The sequence below is a fragment of the Pinus tabuliformis genome, chromosome X (assembly GCF_031772625.1).
Source record: "Pinus tabuliformis cultivar Carrire ecotype Pingquan chromosome X, CPIR1, whole genome shotgun sequence".
In the NCBI taxonomy this organism is placed as follows: Eukaryota; Viridiplantae; Streptophyta; class Pinopsida; order Pinales; family Pinaceae; genus Pinus; species Pinus tabuliformis.
The window spans coordinates 686,281,297-686,290,629 of NC_142308.1; positions in this window are offsets into that span (position 1 = coordinate 686,281,297).

Below are 9,333 nucleotides of genomic sequence, written 5' to 3' on the forward strand. Positions count from 1 at the left end.
ATGTTATTTTTAAAACTTGCAGTGCCAAATCTGTATCATTTGTATAATCACCCCAGTGCATTGGTTATACAAAAGGACTGATTTTGCTAGTTTTCATAATGTACTAGGCTGGAAATAATATTTTGTAGGACCGAGATGTTAGTTACATGAAAGCATTGGTGTGTTAAGAATTACAATGCACCAGGGCATTAATCTCAAACAATGTCGGTTCTTGAAGAGATAAACACATCAATATTGTCATCTTTTGAGAAGGCACTGATCATGCAAAAAGATGTTGTCACGGTGCTTTTATATAATATAGACTCGTGCATTTTTATATTATAAATGTACCCATTTCTTGAATGAGATTTTCTCTTTTTTGAAAATATCAACCTATGACAGTGAAATTATTGCAATTTTTAAAATATGTTATTCATCGAAAAATCGACATATATTTTATAACAATACTATCCGTGGATCCCTCAGGTTGGTGAAAGACCCGATTGACCCTAAGGACATGAAGGGCGTCTATGTCATTCCCTGTTCCTGTGGGACCCCTTATATTGGTGAGACTGGTCGCTCTATTAATCAGCGGATTAGCGAGCATTCGGCTGACTTAAGACATGGGAGGACCAAGTCCTCGGCCCTGGCTGAACATGCGGGAAAGACTATGCATCATGTGTGTATAGAGGAGGCTCAAGTCATTGCCAAAATTGCGCAGTTTCACCATCGCAAATTTAGAGAGGCCCTGGAGATTGAGAAAAGGCCGAACAACCTTAATAGGGATGATGGCTGGAAGATTAGCAGTTGCTGGGTCCCAACCTTGTCTTCTTAGCCTCCTCATTTCCTTTTCGTTAGGTCTTAGGGTTTCTGTCTTCCCCCTCCTTAATGTTTCTTTTGGCAGTTTTGTCCTATTAGTTTGGAGCGGTTGATTTAGTGATTAGTTTTGGGCTTTTATTGTATTAACCTTGCCTGTTTATGAGACTATGGGACACATTATATTCAGATATTTTTTACCAAAATTTCAGTATTTATACTATTTAATTATTTCTATGTTAACCGTAGAATTGAGTTTCCCTTTAACTAATTTCTAAAAATCGCGTTTTAAACCTTATAAATAATAATAATAATAAATAATATTGACATAGTTAACCGTAATACATTTGGAATAAATAATCTTTTTATTAAATATTGATTTAACCTTTAGGTTTAAAGGATATATTATGAGATACCAATAATATTAGTTTGAGTCATAAACATATCAACCTTAAATTATAAGTAATAATAGATTTACCTTGGAATAAATAATATGGATTATTGACTGTTAGGTTTAAAGGTAATTATGATTTACCATAATATGAGTTATAATATTTACCTAATATAACTAAACTCTAGGAATAATAGTTTAACAATTTGTTTAGATCTATTAATTATCAAGAAGATTTAGATTATTTAATAAACTTTTATGAATTTATATAGCTTATTAATTTAATGGACCAATCTATTTAAATAATAAATATGATATAGATCTAACTTATAAATAATAATAATAAATAATAATGGCATTGTTAACCTTAATAAATTTGGAATAAAAATCTTTTTAATAAATATTGATTTAACCTTTAGGTTTAAAGGATAGATTATAAGTAATAATATATTTACCTTGGAATAAATAATATGGATTATTGACCGTTAGGTTTAAAGGTAATTATGATTTACCATAAGATTAGTTATAATATTTACCTAATATAACTAAACTCTAGGAATAATAATAGTTTAACAATTTGTTTAGATCTATTAATTATCAAGAAGATTTAGATTATTTATTAAACTTTTATTAATTTATATAACTTATTAATTTAATGGACCAATCTATTTAAATAATAAATATGATATAGATCTAACTTACCAAAGACCATTAAATAATTATCACACAACTATCTAGTATAACTAAATTCTTAGAATAATAGGGTTTGATTACCTTTACGTTGGAATAATAATTAAATATGGATTAATTAATATATATTATGGGATATAATGACCATCTTAATTAAAATATGTACGTCTCTTAATATTTGGGATAATAAGAATAATACACCTAATCATTTTAAATTTACCAAATGGACTCCTTTAATTACCTAATTTTAGCTTTTTCGAGAAATATTAATTGCCTTTTTAGTAGTTTGACCAAGGTCACTAGGTCAAATTAGCCGTTAGCATTTTAACTGTTGGAGTCTCTGCACGCTCTATTTAATCACGCTAAGCTGGATTGGTTCTTCAACTTGTCCTGACGAGGAACCACACTGGTTGGTTCGAAACGCGTCGACAAAAGATTGGTTATGTGATTTTGCCGAAGATTATCTTACAATATTATGGATCACAAAAGTCTAAATTCATCAACAATTTTCATATAAATTAAAATTTGATTAGTGCATTTGTATATGATGTTTGTATTAATTTGTTATATTATCATATTTCACATCTCTTTATTATAATATTTAATCATTCATATAATTTAATCAGTGGTGTAACATTTCACAACGACATTGGATAACAAAATAGAATAAATTAAAATGCATTTTATTATATATCAATAAGAGGTTCTTTGTCATACAAAATGAGATTGTTATTAGTAACTCCTTGTCTTTAAATTGGGACACTATGTCCATCACATTAAACAAAATTTCTGATTTTCGAAAACAATTATTTCAAAAAATACAATAAGTTCCATTGATATCCAAATAGATCATCATTCTTCGTTGGAATTGCTGTCAATGCTCAAGCTACTTCCATGATTTGGGTTATTTAGAGGAATTTTTTGTTGATTGCATCATTTTTTTCATCTTCTTGATCTTGCAGTTCCATCTGCAAACATAAAAATAAAGTGTAATGAGTGTATCTACATTGGTGAGAATAATGAAAATTGAAATAAATAATATACATCAATGTAAATCAAATAAAAATGTACCATAGCAAGAAGTGACTCATAAACTGTGCACATGGTTTCAAAACCATGTCTCACGCCTTGTTGCAACGAATATTTTGTTGGCGTAGTTCCATACTTTGTTTCCTACATGTTTTAAACCTTATTATAAATCATAGATTTAACATAAATGATTTTTTTGTTCTTTTAATTATAAATTCAGAGAAGTAAAAAAACATAGATACTTAAAAATTCCACAATTAATTTGTGATATGCCAACATATATTCACAAACCTTATTTAACCCAATACCAATCAATTCTTTCGAAGGCTCTTCTTTGTATGTTCGCACCTAATTGAAGACATTCAAGGATGATTGCTGTAAAACAACTTAAATATACAAAAATGAAATCTTGAGTTGTTATAAGGAAATATTAACAATTACTCACAAACTTTGAAATAAACCTTTTTCTTCCTTGTCATCCTGTTTTATATGCTGAATGAGTTCCATTTGTTTTTGCAAGAAAATACTTGAAAATTAATATTTAATGCTAAATTATTTTTTTATATGTACAAATTCAATCATGATTACATACATTTAAAGCACGTTGTTGTTGAGATGACTCCTCATGTGATGCAGTTATGTCCATTTCTTTGACCATCTCCATATACACTTTTCTGGACATTCCTACTAACATGTTTCACATATCAGCACATTGATCATTGGGGATTTTCATAATATTCCTGAAAAAGTGATAAACTATTTTTATAATGATATATAACAAATAAATATAAAAAAATCGATATTAATAAATGAATGGTTTGTACTAATATATACATATAATTCTAGAAAATAATTTTATATAATTAAGAATATTACCTTTTGAATGATTCTTTTTTGTTGTTGTATGTTTTTGCTATTGCAAGTCTGACATGTCTCATTAACCATTGCTCTTGAAACGCTTCCTGTAGTTTAGATATAATTTGGTTCTTAGAATCATTAGATTGATTTTTGTATTGTAAGTGGAATGTATGCCTATACACTAATTCTATTAGATCCTTCATAGTTCTGTAAAAAAAATTCTCCCTTTCATTAACCTGCAACACCACACCAGATGAGCTAAGGACCAATTCATCATCATTAACATGTTCTGTAATTTTTCTTTTCTTAGAACGACATTGATATTTTCCTTCATTGTTGTTCCCTATAAAATATTAAACATAGATGAATTAATAGATTGTTTGAAACATGTTATCTAATATTATTAAGTAAAAAATAAAATAAAAATATATTGAATAGTATTTTTTCATTCACCTGATTCGTCATTCTGAATTTTTTCTATCAGCTTTTTATGCTATTTTCACTTATATTAGAAATAATCTTATCAACCTTGTTCATTTTGTGGCTCTACATGACACACACCAATCAATACATATTAGTTAAACTTACATATAGTTCAAACATATTAAATTTGTAAAGAATTTACAAAGAACTTGTCTTCTCTACTTTTTTTGAGGTGCTATCATTGTGTCGATCAATATTTTTATTACTTGAGGCCTTATGAGGCATTTTTTTTATCAATTTAATACATGTACCATCCTATACTAAAGCCATTAAATATATTTTACAAATAAATCAAATATTTTTCAGCCAAAAAAAGCTCTGGTAACTGGTGCATTTATCTGAACCAAGGCATCGACGCGTTTATAACATTAAACACACAGAGCATTTAATTGTTCAACACCCTCATGGAAAATTAATTTTAAATTATGATGGTGCGATTTGTAAGGCCAAACAAATCACAATTATTTAACAATGCTATCTGGAAGAGGCACGTTGGTGTTTTATATTACACCAGGAGCAATGATGCACATTGCACAAACTGGATAGACTCAAAAGTGCTATAATATATCGGTGCATTTTATTACATAGGGAGCACTGGTGCATTATATTACATAGGGCACACCGCGGAACATATAACCGTTTAAAGAAAACGAAGAAGGCCAACAAGGTTTGGATCTAATTCAATAAGTGATTCCTCTACTTTACATGTCAAATATCCTATATATAGTAGGTACACAAATCCATTAAATCTAAAATTCCCAAATTGAAAAACCCTAATTGTGAAGTGGTGAAGGAAGTTAAACCTTGTGGTGAAATTTTGCAGGAAGAAGCAAGGGTTTAAGGTAAGTATTGATTTTTTTTTTTTTTTTTGAATTAAATTTAAATAGGAACAAAGATTGTAAAAATTTTTACCAGTAAAATCTATAGTAAATTTTTTACTATACAAGGTTTTAATTTTATATTTAATTTTTTTCTTTTCTGAATTGTGAATAGATTTAACAAAAATTGTAAAATATTTTAACTGTAAAATTTAAGACTTTTGCTATCTAGGGTTTTGAGTGAATCGCCATACCTTTCAACTTCTAGTTTTTTGGTAGATCCAATATATTTTGCAGCTCCATAGTGTGTCCAATATGCCTCTCTTGCAAATTATCTCTCTTTTAATTAAACCCTAATAGAAATTGTAATTTTTTTATTAGTAAAATAAACAATAAAATTTAAAATTTATACTATACAAGTTTTTGAGTGAATCACCATACCTTTTAGCTTCTGATTTTCTGAATAGTTCTGCTGCTCTAAAGAATTATGCTCTTGCACAATGCTCTTGGTATGTCTCTCTTGCAAATCACTCCCTTGAATTTTTGGGTAAAATAATGAAATGGGGAATATTTTTTACTATTTAAAAGACTTTATGAAATTAGATTTCGAAAAATCAATTGCCGCTCAGTTTTTAGTTTAAAAATAAAAGAAAAAAACCGCAGTTTTTTTTTCAATTTCTCTGCACACCAGTGTGTTCTATAATTAAGTACACTGGTGCGTTTATAAAAAAAGTGCATCAACATTTTCAGGGTGCAAAATTTTTTAACACACTGACATGATACACTTATTTTTTTTAATTAATAAAATCCCGAAATAGTGCGATTATATTTTTTAAAGAAACGATGCAACTTCTATTTAAAAGCATCGATGCTCTAATTGTTATAAGAGCACCGAGTTGGTTGAATTAATTTTTATTTTTTAAAATACGCAAATAGGTGCATAGCGGTGCCATTTTCTTTTTGAATGCATCAATGCGTTTTTGTAGAAGAGCACTAATATGATAACATATTTTTTTCAGAATGTTGGAAACTGGTGCGGGTATTATTTGAATGCCCTAGTGTTGTTATATTTTTAAACGCATCAGTGCACTTTGTTCTGATAAGCACATCATTTGGGTTTAAAGCTATCTGAAATTTTAATTTCACATAAAATGGCATATTAATATCAAATTATCATTCAAGATGCATCCACATGAATTACATTAGTTCATGGTAAACATTTTCCACTTAAATTCATCTTATTCTTGAAAAATGGTTTGAAAACTATGTTGAAATTCAGATTGTGGTTATATGGTTGTCGATATTAATTTTAGATATGCATACAAAATTTTGGTTCTGATTTTCATCAAATACAGGGACAAATTCTCAATAATATCACATGGTCAATTCTTCAAATTCCAACTCGTTCCATATTGATGATCAAAATCCTTCATGAAGTTTTCCCTTTCCATCTCTAGTAAGTTCATATTTTATTTATATTTAAATTATCTCTTTTTTTTTTGTTATCCTTGCCAATTTGAATAAAAATGTATCCAAATTTGTAGGATCCTAATTCAGAATTGAGTTTAGATGCAAAACATATTCCTCCATTTCAAAAACGTCGAAAGCTCTTATTAGAAGAATCATATCACAAGTAGTTGGTAGATGAAAATGGACAAATTCTTCACCCTACCAATTCGAACATGGTGTCTCCTAGCCACAATCCTGGATCAACGATGGTAATAATTACTTGGTATAATGTAATTTCAACAAACCAATTGCATTATTGTGCTTACTAATATCATTGATATTGTAGTAATGTCGTTCAATATTTTTTGAAATTAGGATTCTAGTTATGATGAGTGACCCACCTACCATCTTCTGGTGCACCCCACTATAATTTCAACTTGAGAGAAGGTTGCATTAAGACCAAGTCTTGGAGAGGAAGCATACAAAGAATGGTTGAATCAACCACCTATTCAATTCCCACTATGTCCAAATTTACCAATTAGGAACGACTACATCAATAGTAGTTCTTTATCACAATTTGGCAATGGAGGCAATCAAATAGAGGTTGGTATGGATGATTACTTATGGGATATGACTACCATGGAGGCTTTGTTTTTATATTCATTCCATAACGATGAGCTAGGGGATGATGCTCATATCACTGATACCCTATCGAAATCATAGAATCTGTTTCCACCACCCCTCTCTTTGGACCTAGAGGCAAGTCAAAGTCTACTCAGCTAGGGACAACGATGTTGTTGTACAATGTAAAAGAAAAGTTTGACATGTCGAATGCATGTTTCTCGACAATATTGAGGTAATTGACCTACATGATTGATCAAGTTCCTTATATTTTGTCACACAATCATAATTATAAATGGTCGATTTTATGAATGTTAAATATTGAAATTGTATAATTATATTCCCCACCAATTGTAGGATATTCAAAGATAAGGTTCTTTCGAGTGATAATTTCTTGTGAGGTAGTTGCGAAGAGGAAAATCAGTTGTTGAAAATGTTGGGTTTTGAGTACATATCTTATCATGCATGTCTGAATGATTGTATTCAATATAGATGAGAATATGTAGACAAAGAGATATGTTCGAAATGTGGGCATGGGAGGTATCATAATTAAAAAAAATGGGTAAATCACATGGTCCTCCTCATAAGATATTGAGGCACATGCCTATAATCCCAAGGTTTCAAATTATCTTTCGTTGCAAAGAATTAGCTATGTTGCAGGGATGGCATGCCTCACATAGAAGTGAGTTAGGAGTTATGTAAATCCCAATAAATTCAATGGCCATGAAACATATAGAGGATATTGGCCTAAAAAATTCAAGGATGAGGTACGAAGTCTACGACTCAACATAACCATGGATGGTATCAACCCATATTCCCTCCAAAACACCAATTATTATGTTTGGTTTGTAGTAGTGATAAATAATAATATCTCCCCATGGTTGTCCTTGAAGAATGAACATCTTATGTTGACTCTCATAGTCCCTGGTAGAAGACTAGTGAAGAATATGGAAGTCTACTTACAAGCATTGGTAGATGAATTTAAGGAATTATGGGAAGGGATACACATGTATGATGTATGAAGAACCATCGCAACAAAGAGGATTTTTACATTGTATGACATATGTTCTTACACCATACATGATTATCCAGGCTTATGGTTTTGCTCTTGTAAGTTACATTCTTATTGATTTGTTTAGTAACAATATTGTTTCACATATTAATTTAATTTTTTACAATTGTTTAGATATTCATGGTCGCTAATGTGTTAGAATGTATAAAATAATTTCATAGGTATTGTAACAAAAGGGTCTCATGGATGTAAATGTTTTGGACCTTCTCTGAAGGCTAGGTGTTCTGAACACCTACGAAATCCAGTGTATGACTTCTCCAGGGTATTCCTCTCAAAAGAAAACCCTAAAAAAAGAGAAACATCCACTTTCAATGGTAAACCAAAGAGAAACCAAAGGCATGTAATAATGACACCAACTGAATGAATTAGAGAATATGAGAGAGAGAAAGAGGAGTTTGTAGAAATGATTTATTCAAATGGGGAGCCTTTGTTTGATGATCCAAAATTCTTCGACGTCTATGTTGAGAAATTTCCCATTAGGATGAAAAGGAAATATATCTTTTATGAGCTCCCATATTGGGAGCATCTTAAGAGTGCCCACTTACTAGATCCCATGAATATATTTAAAAATGTTTCATCTTCTTATGGAGGAACATATCATCGAAATAAAGTGACACATTGGTTGTTAGGAGAGATCCTATTTATTCAAAAACTAAAAAGAAACATCGGCCAAGACAAAAACCTAGAGGAGAGGTTGGTTACTCTTGGTCTTTCAAAGAAGGTGATGTCCCATGGATTTTAATGAAAGATGATCTTCTCTAGAAAAGGAAGTTATAATGAGTGTGAGGGTTCCTTCTTGATATGGGACTTCACTGTGGAAGACCATTTTTCGGGGTTGAAATTGCATGACCATTTGAACCTTCTAAGAGTATGTATGTCAAAAACATGATTTTATTATTATTATTATTATTTTTATTTATGTAATGAGATATTTGATAATTAATTTTTGTATAATGTATTATTTACTATGTAGTGTCATTATCCTCTACTAATGTGTGGGTGTCTGAACCATGACTTCCGCCAAGATCTATGACGTGCCATATCTAAATTATCTACATTTGTACGTTGGATCACATCAAAGGAGATTCTTATGGCTAGAATTCCACGGTGGTGTCAAGAGATAGTTG